Raw genomic sequence first — 15,825 nt, forward strand, 5'->3', positions numbered from 1 at the left:
CACTCATGTTACTTAAAAGGCGTAAAACATTGGATCATTGGCATACATTCACAGTTTTATTATGAAGGAATCACACACATTACAGTGCAGTAGGGTTACAGGAGGCATAAGAAAGTTTCAGGCCTTTGGGTTTTCTAAGAGCCGAGTTTCTTAACTTTGGAACTATTCAGAATTTGAATAGTTCTTTGTTGTTGGGGGCCCATTTTGTGCATTGTAGGATGCTGAGGGTCACCCTTGAACTCCACTCCCTGGATGCCAGTAGCACTAGAAGCCTCACCCCTGTGACAATCAAAATTGCTTCCAGACATTGCCAAATGTTCCCTGGGGAGAAAAATTGCCCTCATTTCAGAACCACTATTCTCAAAGTATGGTCCGTGAATTGGTCCTTGCCTGAGAATGGTTATCAGTTGACAAAGAAATGGCTACAGAGATTGCAATAGCAGTTTATAACAGAAGTATAGCAATTTGACAGTGTAATTTTGTGTTTGTTGAATCTAACAAAAATTTTGGCCTTGTATTTTGTATATTTGGGTTTGTTTTCTATTTTTCTCAAATACATTTTTATTATATATCTTACTCCATTTGTGCTGCTATAACAAAATTCCACAGACTGGATAATTTATAAAGAACAGAAATTTATTTTCTTGCAGTTCTGGGGACTTGGAAACCCAAGATCAAGGAGCTGGCAGGTTCAGTATCTGGTGAGGGCCTGTTTCATCAATTGCATCTTTTCACAGTGGCATCTTCATGGGGCAAAGGCAGAAGGCCAAAAAGAGGATGAACAGTGTGTCCTCATTTGCTCTTCTGCTTCTAATTTTTTCAAAAAAAATAATATTTATGTTACTCATTTAACAGACTTAGAAATTGGTTCTTAAAAGATTATTTAGACCAGGGGTCAGCAAACAATTGCCAGCAGGGCAAAGCTACTCCCCTGCCCTCTGTATGTTTTGTAAATAAAGTTTTAGTGGGACGCAGCTCTGCTGACCATAATGATGTTTGCTATTTATTGCACACAGTCTTATCCTCTTGGGCAAGACTTTTCTTGAACAAATAGTAAAATCATGGTAACACAGGTGGTCTCCATTTTCCATACTGATAGGTAAGCTAGCTATAAGGATGCAGGTGGTCTCAATTTTTAGAGATTAAAAACTGATCTGCTGCAGAGAAAAGCCTACAGGACTGGGAATGATGAGACTAGTTAGATTCTGGATACAATTTGACCACCAAACTGGCCGGAAGACTTGAACAAATGGTATCACCTCTCAGAGCCTCACTGGACTTGAGAGCTGGACTGACACTACCTGGGACAATGCTGCACAGACCTCATAATGGACAGAGTATGGCTCTTAATCCAGAACTATGGCCCTGTATCCTTTGGAGGCTTACTGGTTCAAGGAGAATAACAGATTTCATAGGACAATAGATGTCACATATTGGCATCAGAATAAAAAAAAAATTACCCACTTGGTAAGTGAGTTGCCACTATTGAATGTTGCTATGGTCTGAATGTTTGTGGTTCCCACCCCAATTCATGTGTTGAAAGCCTAACCCCCAAAGTCATGGAGGGAGACCTTTTCAGAATTGATTAGGTCATGAGGGTGGAACCCTCGTGATTGGGATTAGTGCCCTTATAAAAGAGGCTGCAGAGAGCTGCCTTGCCCTCTTCCACCACGTGAGGAGTTGGCCCCTCACCAGACACTAAATCTGCCAGTATCTTGGTCTTGGACTTACCAAGATCCATAACTGTGAGAAATAAATTTTTGTTATTTATAAGCCACCTAGTTTATGGTATTTTTGTTATAGCAGCACACACAGATTAAGATAAATGTCTATGTAACTTGGGTTTTCTCAGACCTCACCACACTGTAAATAGAAGTAGGTCATGTTAACAGTAAAAACTAAATTGTGCTGGTTCTTGCCACAACCTAGGTAAGCAAGACCCTAATTCTTAGGGGTAGGGGAGTTTCTTGCATATGTGCACATAAACAAGTCAAGGCCATTGCTGCTTCTGCTACTCCTGCTCAGTGCTACTGCTTGCATCCAGCCTTTGCTGGGAAGCCCCATCCCAGAAGGTCTCAGAGGCACTGCTTGATATCCCAGTAGTGACGCCTGAGAAAGGCTCTGTTGTGCTGGATGCCTCAGCGAGCCAGTTCTCTTCCCAGAGATCTCTGGAGACACGCAGAATGGCTCTCCACATTCTGTGTTACAATTTGTAGAATGTTTCTTAAGTGGTGTTAGTTGAGCTCCTGTGTGTTACAGAGTTTAATAAAACAACACTTTCAATTGATACTCCCAGTTAGAGCTATACCAAGTACACATTTTGGCTGTGTGTTGAAAGGCCTAGTTTGGCATAAGCTGAGGCTAAATATAAATATTGCCATTGTAGAATAAATTTATGGAATAAATGAAAAATCTGAAATTTTATTTAAAAACTGATAATTATACTATATTCCATTTATATAAACTTTTCAAAAACAAAACAATAGGGATGGAGAACTGATCCCTGTTGTCAGGTGTCATGGAGTGGGGAAAGGAAATGACTCTAAAGGGATAGTAAGAGGGAAGTTTTGGGGGTGGTTGAACCACTCCATATGGTGACTCTAGTGGTGGCTGCTAAAATTCAGAGAACTGTGCACAAGGAAGAAAAAGTCAATCTTACTGTGTGATAATTTTAACAATAAAATAAGATAAATTAATGATTAGTGCAAGTTTATTTTTTTAAATAGTGTAAAATTTTAAAAGTTTAACATGATAGTGTAAAAACGAACATAACTCAGGATTGTCAGCTGCCAGATTGCTGTTGTAGTCACTGTCACATGTTTCTGATACTGATTGAGTGTCCCTTATCTGAAATACAGAAGCTGAAGTGTTTTAGATTTTGTTTTTCCCCCAGATTTTGGAATGTTTGCATAGACATAATGAGATATATTGGAAATGGGACCCATGTCTAAACATGAAATTTATTTAGGTTTCATATATATCTCATACACATATCTGAAAGGAATTTGTATAATATTTTAAAATAATTTTATGCATGAAACAGAATTTTGACTGCTACCCATCGTGTGAGGTCAGGTATGGAATCTTCCACTTGTGGCATCATGTCAGCACTCAGAAAGTTTCAGATTTTGGAGCATTTCAGATGTTAGATTTTCAGATTTTTTCTGTACTAAAGAACTACTAGCTTTCAAATGACATATTCAATAATTTAACCTTTTGGGGAATAACACAGCATAATATAAATTAGGAAAATGTCTTTCAGTAACATGTTTTCTAGAAGAAACTTTGCATACATTTACATAGTTTAGGTAAATAAAAATCTCTTAAGTTTCAGCTATTTAAAATGTTGGTAGTTTTCAGGAATCAATTTGACAAGCTTTTATTTGAGACCAGGTGTTGTGGCACATGCCTGAAATCCCAGCTTCTCAGGAGGCTGAGGGCAGGAGGGTTGCTTAAACCTGGGAGCTCGAGGCCAATCTGGGTGACACAGAAAGACCCAGTCTCCACAGTATACGTATACCATATTATATTAGTCCACTCATAGATTGAAGGGCACTTGGGTTGTTTCTACATCCTTGCAATAGTGAAATAAAAATAAAAAAACAAGAAAGAAAGACCTAGTCTCAAAAAGGAAAAAAAAAAAAAAAGGCTTTTTATTTGAATACTTAGGCTTCATAAATTCAAAATGGTAATTGTCTTCTTAAACCAGTCTTCTAAACTCTGTATTCTGAAGTTTGATTTCTATGAATAAAATATATTTTAGCAATTTATTTTTTCTATCAAATTTTCTTTTCTTCCTATCTTTTTTTGGTGTACACTATTTCAGACTTATTCCTCTTTGTGAAATTTTGAAATGGCAAAGTTGACACTCTGCTTTTAATCCATCATCATAGAATGTAAAAAATAACATTTATGACTTCCTGGAATTAAATGACTGAAAATCAAAATACTGTTCTTTAAATTTATTTTGTTGAGTATTATGACAGATAGCAATTTGTAGATATCTGTATTATGAATATAGATAGCTTTGTAGCAATTCTACAACGATTAGAATTATGATATAATCTAATTTTGTACTACTAAATTTAAATAAGGTTTTTTTGACTCAATGCTGTTATATTATTTTTCTACATTAGTTATCTAGCCAATCCTCTCTTTAATATTCCTATTGCCAAACTGTCTCCTAAATTTAATTACTTGAACACTCCATTAATAGTTTTTTAACATAAATTAACAGCTTTCATAAAAATTATTTTTGGGGATTTTTTTAAATAAAAATCCTTATACATTTATTTATCAGTTGACCACTAGAATTTCAACATATAAAGCACCTAAGAATTTTTTACCCCACGTTACAATGAGAATGTTTACCTATATTTGAAAGGCAATATAAAGATATGGCAATATCTTTAAACATGTCTTCTTTGTGTAGCTGACATCACACTGATTAGAAATGTAGTCTCTTAAAACATGATCACAAAGATGCCAGAACTAATGCTGAAGTGGACTCTCTGGAGGCTGACACAGAATGACAGATGATGGTCACATGCTGAACCCAAATCAAAGTCTGGAGCTTTCCTACTTACAGACTTTTCTCTATCACAGTGCAGGCCTGGATCCATGGGGCTACACAGAGTCTAACAGCAGACGATACCATGCTGAATTTAGAAGTATTTCTCCCTTTAACTCCGGCTTAATTACTGAATCAGGCCAGTGTCCGTCTTTTTCTACGTCCTCATGCAACAATTGCTTGCAGGCCCACCCTTCCGACCTTTTATGCTGTCGTATATCCCTGAGTGTGCTTAAATCCCGGCTAGCCCTCTGCTACACTTATGTACAAGTATATATTATTTTTTGAGTGCCTGCTATATAACAACCACTATGTATGCTGTGAATTTTTTATATATATATAAATAAGCACAAATATACATATATTTCTAATAAATTTCTAATCTTCATTATTTTATGAGGAACTTCCACTTAAACACGGGGATGGAATATACAAGGGCTGCTTGGAAAGTATCCAGCCATGTAACCATTCTCATTATATTAACAATGGCTGGATACTTTCCAGACAGCCCTTGTATATTCTTCTATATTTCTCCACGAAAACGACAGCCAAAGGGTTTTTTTAAAGGCATAACCCTGCAAGGGCAAAGGGAATACGACAGGGGCTGACACAGCATTTTAGAATCTGGAAGCAGCCAGATAGGTGGCGGCTGATGGGAGCCGAGTGAGCAGAAACCAATGCCTAGAGTAAGGGAAATGCATTGATAAGCTGATTTACTCTGTGGAATCCCAGAAAGACTCAGAAACCTAAGGATCCAGGGACTTATGAAAGTGAGGGCACTGGTGGGTTCCAAAAACAGTAGGATCCTTGGGAGAGCTACATATCAAACAGTCAAAATCTTTCCACTTACCTTGTGTAATTGGATGACTGACCTTCACTCATGCTGGTTCTCAAAATTTACTCTGTAGAGGTTGATTCCAACAGGATTCCAGACTTGAGATGGTGGCACTGCTGAGAAAAGGGCTACCATATTAGAACCAGGGAAGGTAGGTGAAAGATCATATCCTGAACTGAGAAACCCCAGCCCCTTCCCATACTCAGCTGGTAAAATGGTGGCACCAAAGAGATTGGAGAGATGATCACTAGGAAAACCAACAATCCAAGAGAAAAAACATCTAAAAATAGCAAGAGTTTTTGGATGTTCCTCAGTGAAACAGCCAAGCAAGAATAGCCCCATGAAGCTGTCCATTCGACAAGCCCTGTGCACACACGATATTTTCACTTGGCCTTCTAACATCTAACTCTTCAAAATGAACTAACTACAACAATCATCTGACAACATGAGGAAACCGTTTAGCATAAAAGACAGACCAAGCAGATAAGAGAAACTACAATGACACAAGAACTATTCTGAAGTGAGCAAAAGAAAGTCTAAAGCAAATTATAATGAATATCAGAGACATTATAACCATGAAATGGGTGGTAATGAGCCATGCAAGAATTTTACCTTTTAAACAATGTACTTGTATTACTTCTAAACATTTATTTTTATAATTTAAAAATTAATAAATAAAATATCCTTGTAAAGTAGTTCTTACAAGAGAGAAAATTGGAGCTCAGATTAGTGAAGGAATATGCCCAGGGTGACACATCTGAAGCCAGATGTGTCCCATTGCAGGTCCAGAGATTTCCAGGTTCGACCTGGAGTCCAAGGAGTGCAATAATGGATCCTAGATGCTGAGAACAATATCTGGGATTGCTCTTGGGGAAAAACTATGCATTTTCTCCCTTAGGGTACTACCACCCTTCTCTCATTACTACTACAGATCTTCCTTAAAAAGCATTTCAGGCTGGGATTGTACATTAAAGAATTGCAACTCTTTCTTTTCTTAAGAGAGAGAAAGCAATCACATCAACATATCTTTCGAATGCCCAACTCAAAAGCAGGCCTGGGAATGATTCTGGCAGAAACACTTGGCCCTTCTACCATGAGACTTGAACCCAGAAGTTCTCTTGAGGTCTGCATTGATGGAAGAAACACCTTTTTTTTTTCTTATTCAAGGAAAAGCGTTCACATAGGTCACAGTGATACTAACCTTAGCAAAACAAGAGAAAGGGATGGAATTACAAAATACTCCTGGGTAACTTTCCCCTTCTCCTTCATCCTGAATAACTCTAAGGCTGTCTGGGAATAGAGAAGAGGCCACATGCTGAACAGTGAGACCCTCTTCTTTGCAAGATGAGTCCATGTTTTGAATTCAGCTTGTTAGATGTGTAAATTATAGAAAAATGGAAAACGTTCACAGGATCCAAAACCTGTTTTCCTCTTCCTCTTATTCATTATAAGTTCTAAGGGCTGGAAAATACTGTGGTATACTCTAATAAGCCACACTTCAATTCTTGGTTAAAACTGCTAATCATTGTGAGAATCATTTCATGAGTGCTGAACACAGTTGATCTTCATCAGCTTTCTGGCTGCTACAGAAAGGCACCTGCAAAGCATTTGAGAATAGCCAGGAATGCAAAGAGTGAATTGCTAGGATTTGGGGTTCACCCTTATTCAACTGGCCTCAAACATGGGGATAAAAATGTTTTAAACACACACGCGCATATACATATATGTGTACACAGAAGCCCTGCTCTGCCGCTCTCTGAGGACACAGCTTGGTTGGTTGGTTTTTTAAGTTCTCTGCACTTTTATTTCTAACTTACAAAATGAGAAGAAGACCATCTATCTATAATAGTAAGTTTGTAGTGAGATCTGTAATAATATAAGGAAAGTATTTTGTCTGACATATTAGGCACTGGGATGGTGGTTATAAAAGAAGAGGGAGATTTGGGATTTAAAAAACAAAAGAACACAAAAGAGATCCCCTAATGCCTCGAATACTGACAGGTGACATAAAATAAAGAACTGAAGCAACAACCAGGTTCAATATCCTCTTCCTCAGAGAATACAGGGCATTTTAGAGACAAACTGGCTGATGCTCAAATATCACCTCTGACATTTTTAACAGGTGACCTTTTCCTTCTCAGCCTCCTGTGACCTCTTTGTCAAATGGAGGGAGTTCTGGGCTGGTTGGAAGTTGAAATGAGAACGCAGGGGTGACGCAGTCTTAGCACGCATTATTCTCCTCCCCGACTCTTTCCTACCACATTCCTTTTTTTTTTTTTTTTTTTTAGACAGAGTCTCGCTCTGTTGCCGGGGCTAGAGTGCCGTGGTGTCAGGCTAGCCCACAGCAACCTCAAACTCCTGGGCTCAAGCAATCCTCCTGCCTCAGCCTCCAGAGTAGCTGGGACTACAGGCATGTGCCACCATGCCCGGCTAATTTTTTCTATGTATATTTTTAGCTGTCCATATAATTTCTTTCTATTTTTAGTAGAGACGGGGTCTCGCTCTTGCTCAGGCTGGTCTCGAACTCTTGAGCTCAAACAATCCGCCTGCCTCGGCCTCCCAGAATGCTAGGATTACAGGCGTGAGCCACCTCGCCCGGCCCCCATTCCTTTTCCAACCACATTGAAAGCTCCTCAAAAGCAAGAATCAAGTCCTAGCCTTTGGAGGCCTCTGGCACAGCACTCAGTAGACTAGACTATTCTGGCTCAGTTAATTTCGAGTTTGCCATTTTCTCAGCATGCTTCAAGTCCCTATCCTCCTCCCAGATGAGTGTGAGTTATCCGAATAATAATCTTTTTCTGGCCTTCTTACCTTGCCTAGTGAAAGAACAAGGACAATCCACAGTGGAATCTGCGTGTTCAAAGCGTTGTGTTATACTCTTTCCTTTGAGCAGGAGGGCAGTTGTTACTGGTGTGGCACTTCGGGTAGGCGGATGCAGAGGGGAGGAGTGGGTGGTGAAAACTTTAAAGGTGAGGGCCCCATGGGCACCTGAGCCCCATTATGGTTAAAGCTGATGGAGAACCTGCTCCACCTCTACTCAGGTGTCTCCTGTCTGTCTCTAGGCAATTAGTAAAATTGCAAAATTCATTCTCCTTTCTCTTACCCACATCCTCTCAGGATGTATGCTGGTAACAAGAGAGTATGAAAATAAGGCAGTATCCTGTGCTCACAAAATAGATCAAAGCTACCTGTCCCCTGAAACGGCCAACTTTCCCATGGGGGAGGGGGTGGGGGTGGGGAAGGAGCCTCCCATATCCTAGGGGTTCTGGTACATCCCATTGTTCTCCCTGTCTTCCCATGAACGTCGCTACAGTTCATCCGAGAACTATTCTAATGATTTAGCAGAGGACTAAAACAAGGAAAAGGGAATATATATTCATCTGAAAATTGTGCAACAGAATAATTGCACAAAAATATGGCTTACATATCTAGCCAGCATTGCACTAGGCACAAGTCGAGACACAGGCAAATCTAATATATGTACCTAACCCCCACCTGCACTGCCCCCACCAGCAAAGGAGTTTACAATCCGGTTAATTTTCAGCCAAGCCTTCCAAGTAGTATTCCCAAGTGTTGGTATTGCCTTTGTCCTCTAACATAGAGAAGCTGGCATGCTATGTCTTCAATCTACTTTCAGAACAAGACTCTAGAAACCACAGGTTCTCAAAAGCCCTGAAATCATTTTTTTGTCTCTGTGTTTTCCTCTCCAGGCAATCTGAAACAGCAGTGTTGAGCTAGTTACTTAAACACTGCTCCATCATAACACCCTAAAACCATCAAATTTTCTATTATGTTGCTTATTAGGCCTCCCTGTTGGATCACCTTTTATTTCTCTTCAGAAACCACTGTGGAGTCATAGAAGGCTGGTAAATTGGCAGGAGTAGGAATTGATGAGAGACCTGGGTTCCTCTAGCCATCTCTGGTGCTTGAGTTTGTTCTAAATCAGTGCTTCATATACTTTTTTTATGCATGACCTAAAAAGAAAACTATATTTTACCTGGCAACTAGGCACATACATGTGCATGTGTGCAAGCACTCAAGTATCTCCACACGTGTGTAAAAAAGACAATTTCGGAAAAACCAAACTTACTGTTACTATGTGTGGTACACTGTGACATTTTCTATTCTATTTTAGTTCTTTTAATTTTGCTCATTGCAACCATCTTTTGATTCTACAAGCCACTAATGGGTCATAGGCTGTAGTTTGAAAAATTTTATCTAAAGTTTACAGTGAGATTAACATTTATTAATTCATATGCTCTCATAACACTATGAAGAATATATTAATACAGAAGATTCTAATATCATAACTCCAACATTTAAAATGAAAGGAAGAATCGTGAGATGAGTTAACATGCCCAAGATCACTCAGCTAATTTGGGGTCCAAAGCCCCAACATTTCCACGGTGCCAGGCATGTCTATCCCCAACCCCAGCCCAGACTCAGCGGCACCTTGTTGGAACAGACAGTGGGTATGTTAGTCAGGATTGTTTCAGGGGCAAGTAACAGAGGTTCAACTACAATGGCTTAAAATAATAGCTAATCATTATCTTACACAATTAGTTTTGAAGTAGGACTGATTATTTCAGCAGGTCAAACATGTCGTCAAAGACAGGTTTTTTTCTATCTTCTGCTCTGCCACCCTCAGCATGCTGTGTATTCAGATAGTTCCTTTCACGATCTCAAGATAACAGTCCCACCATGACATCCTCAAAAACAATTCCAAAGCCCAGAAGAAACAATGCTCCTTCCTCTCCTCCCTTTGTGAGTGTGAAGGATACTTTCCTGGAAGCCACACATGTCTCACTGTCTACAACTGCAGCGCTGCGTGCCTGTCCTAACCTAATCCCTGGCAACAGGAGAGGAATTGCCATAAAAGGCTCACAATCAGCCTGTGGGACCGAGGAGAGGCTGACTCTCCCAGAAATACTTAACTTCGTAAGACTTAAGCAGAATCCAACTTCTTTACGTCAGGAAGTGGGGGTGCAAGATCGGTAACAATCAACCAGGCAGCCAAGAGTATCTTGTGCAGTCGGCGTGGACAAAACTTCCCAGATGGTGAAGTGTCTCTCTCTCTCTCACCCTTCCCGTACCCTTTGTTTCTAGTTCAAATGCCTGATGCCTTCAACTTCTGTTCCTGTTCCATATTCTCCTCCAGCTACTTCTGGCTCCTTAACTGTCTCAACATCTGCTTACCTGATCTCTAATCCATTCTAGGCCAATTCACACCTTCCCACCCATTCTTCACCATCCATCACAGTCATTCATTCATTCGGGCAATCACTCACCCACTTATTCTTTTCCTGTTTAATGCATACCTGCTAACAGACAGACACTGAACTATGCCCTGGGAAAACAGTGATGCTTAAGGCTTCATCCCTGCCTGTAAGGCCCACGGGCCCTATTTTAAATAGTGAACACAAATGTGTACACAGAAGTTTGGCATCTGCTGCTCTGAATGTACAGGTGGTGTGTAACTCAGAGTCTCTAGGAATAGAGATGATCAAAGCCTGAGCCTGAGGGAGGATCAAAGTGACATACTTTGTTTGGGAGGCACAAGCCTTTGAGTAGTGGGGGTAAGAATAAAAAGATTCAGGCAAAATGAAGCAAGTGAAGTAAGAACAAGGAAAGGGAGGCAAGCAGGAAAGCCGTGGGGCATTGTGTTGTGATGGAATATGTGCCAAACGTGTCACGCTGGCTGCTGCCCCACCTTGAGCAGCCAGGAGGCACGGCAGGTGGCTTGGTAGGCACTCTTGCCAGCAGGGAAAGGCAGGGACCAGACCGACGGGCTTCAAGCCGGGGCCTTGGCTCAAAGTGGTCTGGAGGAGTGAAGTTAACCTGCCTGGCTCCTTCCCATCTCTGGTTTCCCAGGGGTCAAAGTTAACCCCCTGGGAAGTTACCTCCCTGCACTTCTGGGTTGTGTCATTTGCCCCTTTGGTGGGCTCTTCTGGTGCCAGATCCCAAGCCCTGGGGTGTGTGCTTTCACCAATTACAAAAGCAGAGGGGCCTCAGCTGTGTGATCAAGAGTGGAGTATCTAAAGAATGGAAAAACAAACACCACGTGTACTCACTATTAAACTGGAACTAAGCGACGAGCACACGTGTGCACAGAGGGAAGTAAAACCCAACAGAAATCAAACGGGGGGGGGGCGGGGGGAGGCCAGAGGAGAGGATGGGTGAAAACCTACCTGACGGGTACAATGGACACTCGGTGACGAGCACACTTTTAACCACGACTCAAGTATTACAAGAGCAATCCATGGAACCAAAAGCATTTGTGCCCCATAATACTTTGAAATAACACATAAAAATAAAAATAAAAAAAAGAGAGACTGAACCTGAATGCAGCAGCTGAAGGCTGAAAAGGTGCTCAGTTGCTGTTCATTAAATGGATGATCTTGCAGAGAGAATATGGATGTACTTTTCTTTTAGCTCTTCTCTCCTTTTCAAGACATTTTAATCCTTGTACCTTTAACCTGTGCCCGCTTGTGATGCCGTTATTGCCTGGTGGTAACGGCCAATCCCAGGTTTCCTCTGCTGAAGGGAGCTGATAGCCTCTCCATTCCTTCTGTGCTTGTTGGAAATTGGCCACACATGTGATCCTACTGTTCCTAAGATGGCCGTGGCCTTCCTTAGGTCACCTGTCACCACTCCTATAATAATAAGTATCCCTTTGATTAAATGGAATAAATTAGAAATGGGGTTAGGATAATACCTTTGCCTTTTTGCAAAACCAAAAATGGAAAAAAACAACTCCATGAGGTCTTGAATAGTGTTTCTCAAACTTTATGGCATGTAACAATCACCTGCAGTACTTGAAGCACAGATTCTAGGGCCCATCGCTAGCAATTCTTTCTCCGGGGGACTGGTTTGGGACTTGATAATTTGCTTTTCTGCTAAGATCCTAGTTGGTGCTGATGTCAGCTCAAGGACCGCATTTCAAAAAGTGCTGGCGTCAGAGGAAAAAAATAGTCAAATATTAATATTCCGACTTCATTCCTTACTTGCCAGGCAAAAGGGAGTACACTGCCTTTAAAAACTCACAATCTAGTGGGAGAGCCCGAAAATAAAAAAGAGAATGACAACATATTAGGGGAAAGCTCCATCACAGGGGTATGTACATAATGCTAAAGGGAAAGGCTTCCCAGACAAAGCTACATTTAAACTGGATCTAGAGGGATGAGCTGTTTTCCAAGCGGAGAGATGATCCTATGCAAGATGTAGAAGCATCATTTAGCTGAGGCGCAGGGATCTAGCCATGGTTGACAGGAGAGGTTGAGGGTGATTTAATTTGATTAGATCCTTTAGGGCCTTATGCATCAAGTTAAGGAGTATGAACTTGGTCCTGTGGGGAAAAGACGGTATCATCACTGTTCTTGGATGCTGTGGCAGCAGAGGGGTCCTCTTTCCTTCACTTTCTCCCATTTATTCCTTAGTTTTTTCCTCTCAACCTTGCTTGTTTTCAACTTTTCCAGTGCACCCATTAGGCATTTCAATCACTAATCCCAGCTATTATTTTTAGAATATAAGTTTTCAAAGATACTCTTTGACTAGTGTATAATGCCATGTGCCACCAAACATGGCTTTAAAAACCAAGAGTGGTTGCTTTCTAAGCAGTCTTCTGTGTGGACAGATGCCTGGATGGCAGCAGCCGTGCGTGGCTTCCTTTCTCACCCCTTGAACCACTGACTTTGGCTAGGGTGTCGAGGGGCGTCTGTACCTATCCTCAGTCTGACCCACTGTGGCAGGGGTGGGGTGGCCTGGCAGTTTCTGTCTCTCTTCCCAGATGCTGTAAATGAACAGTAAGAAACAGAAACAACTGTCAGCGTTGGGGAGAAAATGAGTCAAGTGTTAAGAAGCCACAAGGTGAGAGACTGCTGGGTTCTCTAGCCGGCCTGGTGGTAAAAGCAGTGCTTTGCACAACCTGGGCACTTACACTTAGTCTGCTTTTTGGTTCAAAACAAGGAGCAAAGGAAAACAACTCTCAGACGATAGAGCGTTTCAGACAGTACATTTACAGGATGCCATTTCTGAAACCATGTCTATTGGCTCAGGATGTGTAAGCACCTGGCAAACACCTGCTGAGCAGGCGTGATGGGGGAAGCGCTCCGTCCTGTGCTGCTGCTGGCTGAGCTCCATCCCTTCACTGAGGCCAAAGCCCCACCAGGAGTCCCTCTAAAATCTCCTTGTTCCGTGCTGTGAGTCTCCACCGGGCAGAGGTGTACATCCATCTCTGCTCTTTACTTTCTTGGAGGCTTCTTTCATTTGCTTTCTTTAAATTTTTTTAAGAGGGTCTGGGGCTCTCTACCCCAGGGCTCCTCCTCACTATAGAGAGGTAAGTCAATTAATGAATATGCACTAATATCTGCCATCTAGCTTTGGACCATGAAAATGATCATTAACACCTGCAATGAAGGATGGTCAAAGGAGATCAAAGGCAACCTATGGTCAATTTTGGTCCTTGTTAGTGGGTCAACATAAAAAGAGTATAGAGATAGAGATGGAAATTCTGTCAAATCTGTAGTTGGTGAATTATCAGACTTAGCATTTAGTTTGTGAATAATCTTAGCTAAGTCAATTAACCTTCTTGGGCCTCATTTTTCCTAGCTATGAAACGGAGTAAATCATGATGCCGCTTGTGGACCACAGCAGGATACTGGGATGGGAATGTGTGGGCAGGTGGCAGGGATCAAATATGAATTTCACCTTATAAAATCCTCAAGTGCTGTATGTTGTAATGGAAACAGTTGGGTGAGAACTAGGACTAGACATCAGGGATAGAATTGGAGCAGAGATTTCAGGAGAAAGGGTTCTTTCCCTACTTCCTCTAATAGGAAGTATAGGAGGGCCTGATGACTTCCACCTGCAGACAACTTTCTCAACTTCCAAAATGTTCAGTGCACACGTTAGATTTGAATGTTGCCAACCATGTGTGGAAGGTTAATGGGCTGAACTTTTACTTAAAGCATGCTATTCCTGTCTCGACTTTCTTCTCCATATTTCAAGTAATAGCAAAGATATTTTGCAGAGTGGAGAGCAGAAGCAGACAGAAGTCATAACCACCTCTAGTCTTTGGTGCTTTGTTTTGTTTTGTTTTTTAAAGCCTAATCCCATTGAAGAGCAGAAGGAGGGAGGGGTGGGAGGAGACAGTGTGTCCAAGGTTAGGAAAGGCACAATGCTACTTTTTTGCAGTAACTTTAGTAGATATGTCTTAGTCTGCTCAAGCTGCTATAAGAAAATACCATAAACTGGGTGGCTTTTCTTTCTCACAGCCTGGAGGCTGGGGAGTCCAAGATCAAGGCTCCAGCAGATTCAATGTCTGGTGAGAGCCTGCTTTCAGGTTCATAGATGGCACTTTCTAGCTGTGGCCTCACATGATGGCAGGGTTAAATGAGCTCCCTTGGGCTATTTTATAAGGGTACTGATCCTACTCATGAGGCCTCCATCCTCTTACCTAATCATCTCCTGAAGGCCCCATCTCTTAATACCATCACCTAGTGGTTAAGATTTCAACATTTGAATCTGGAGGGATGCAAACATTCAGACCATAGCAAGACAGTCATATGACATTAGAAGAGCAGGCTGCTTTTATACACACAGTCTGTGGTGAGCCTAAGTAAGTGGGGCCCCAAACCAGGGTCTCTAGCCTCAGCATCTATTCCTAGTAGACCAGCGGTCCCCATCCTTTTTGGCACTAAAGACTGGTTTCATGGAAGACAATTTTTCCGAGGATTGGGGGGATTGGTTTTAGGATGATTCAAGTGCAATACATTTGCTGTGTGTTTTATTTCTATTATTATTACATTGTTACTTGCCACCCACTGATAGAGTTTTGGCATGAGTCTGCAAGGAATTGATTTATTACGATCTCTGTGCAGTCAAACCTCTCTGCTAATGATAATGTGTATTTGCAGCTGCTCCTCAGCACTAGCATCACTGCCTCAGCTCCACCTCAGATCATCATCATTAGATTCTCATAAGGAGCACGCAACCTAGACCCTCGCATGCGCAGTTGATAGTAGGGCTCACGCTCCTATGAGAACCTAATGCCGCTGCTGATCTGACAGGAGGCAGAGCTCAGGCAGTGATGCCAGCACTGAGGAGCAGCTGTAAATACAGATGAGGTTTCGCTCACTTGCCCACTGCTCACCTGCTGTGCGGCCCGGTTCCTAACAGGCCTCGGAGTGTACCAGTCCATGGCCTGGGGGTTGGGGACTGTAGTAGTAGACCACCAGGATGTGGGGGGACAAGGAAGCAAAGCCCTTAGGGATTGTAAGGAACCACTACAGCTGGAACAACGCAGAGGTTTGGTGCTCAAGTTAGGCTGGAGATAAGAGGACTTTTGAGAGGTTTTACGTTGGGAGAGAGAGGGGATGTGCCAATAAAGACAGATGGAAACTCCAACAGTATGGTAAGATGG

Source organism: Lemur catta, chromosome 12, assembly GCF_020740605.2.
Source record: "Lemur catta isolate mLemCat1 chromosome 12, mLemCat1.pri, whole genome shotgun sequence".
Taxonomy (NCBI): Eukaryota; Metazoa; Chordata; class Mammalia; order Primates; family Lemuridae; genus Lemur; species Lemur catta.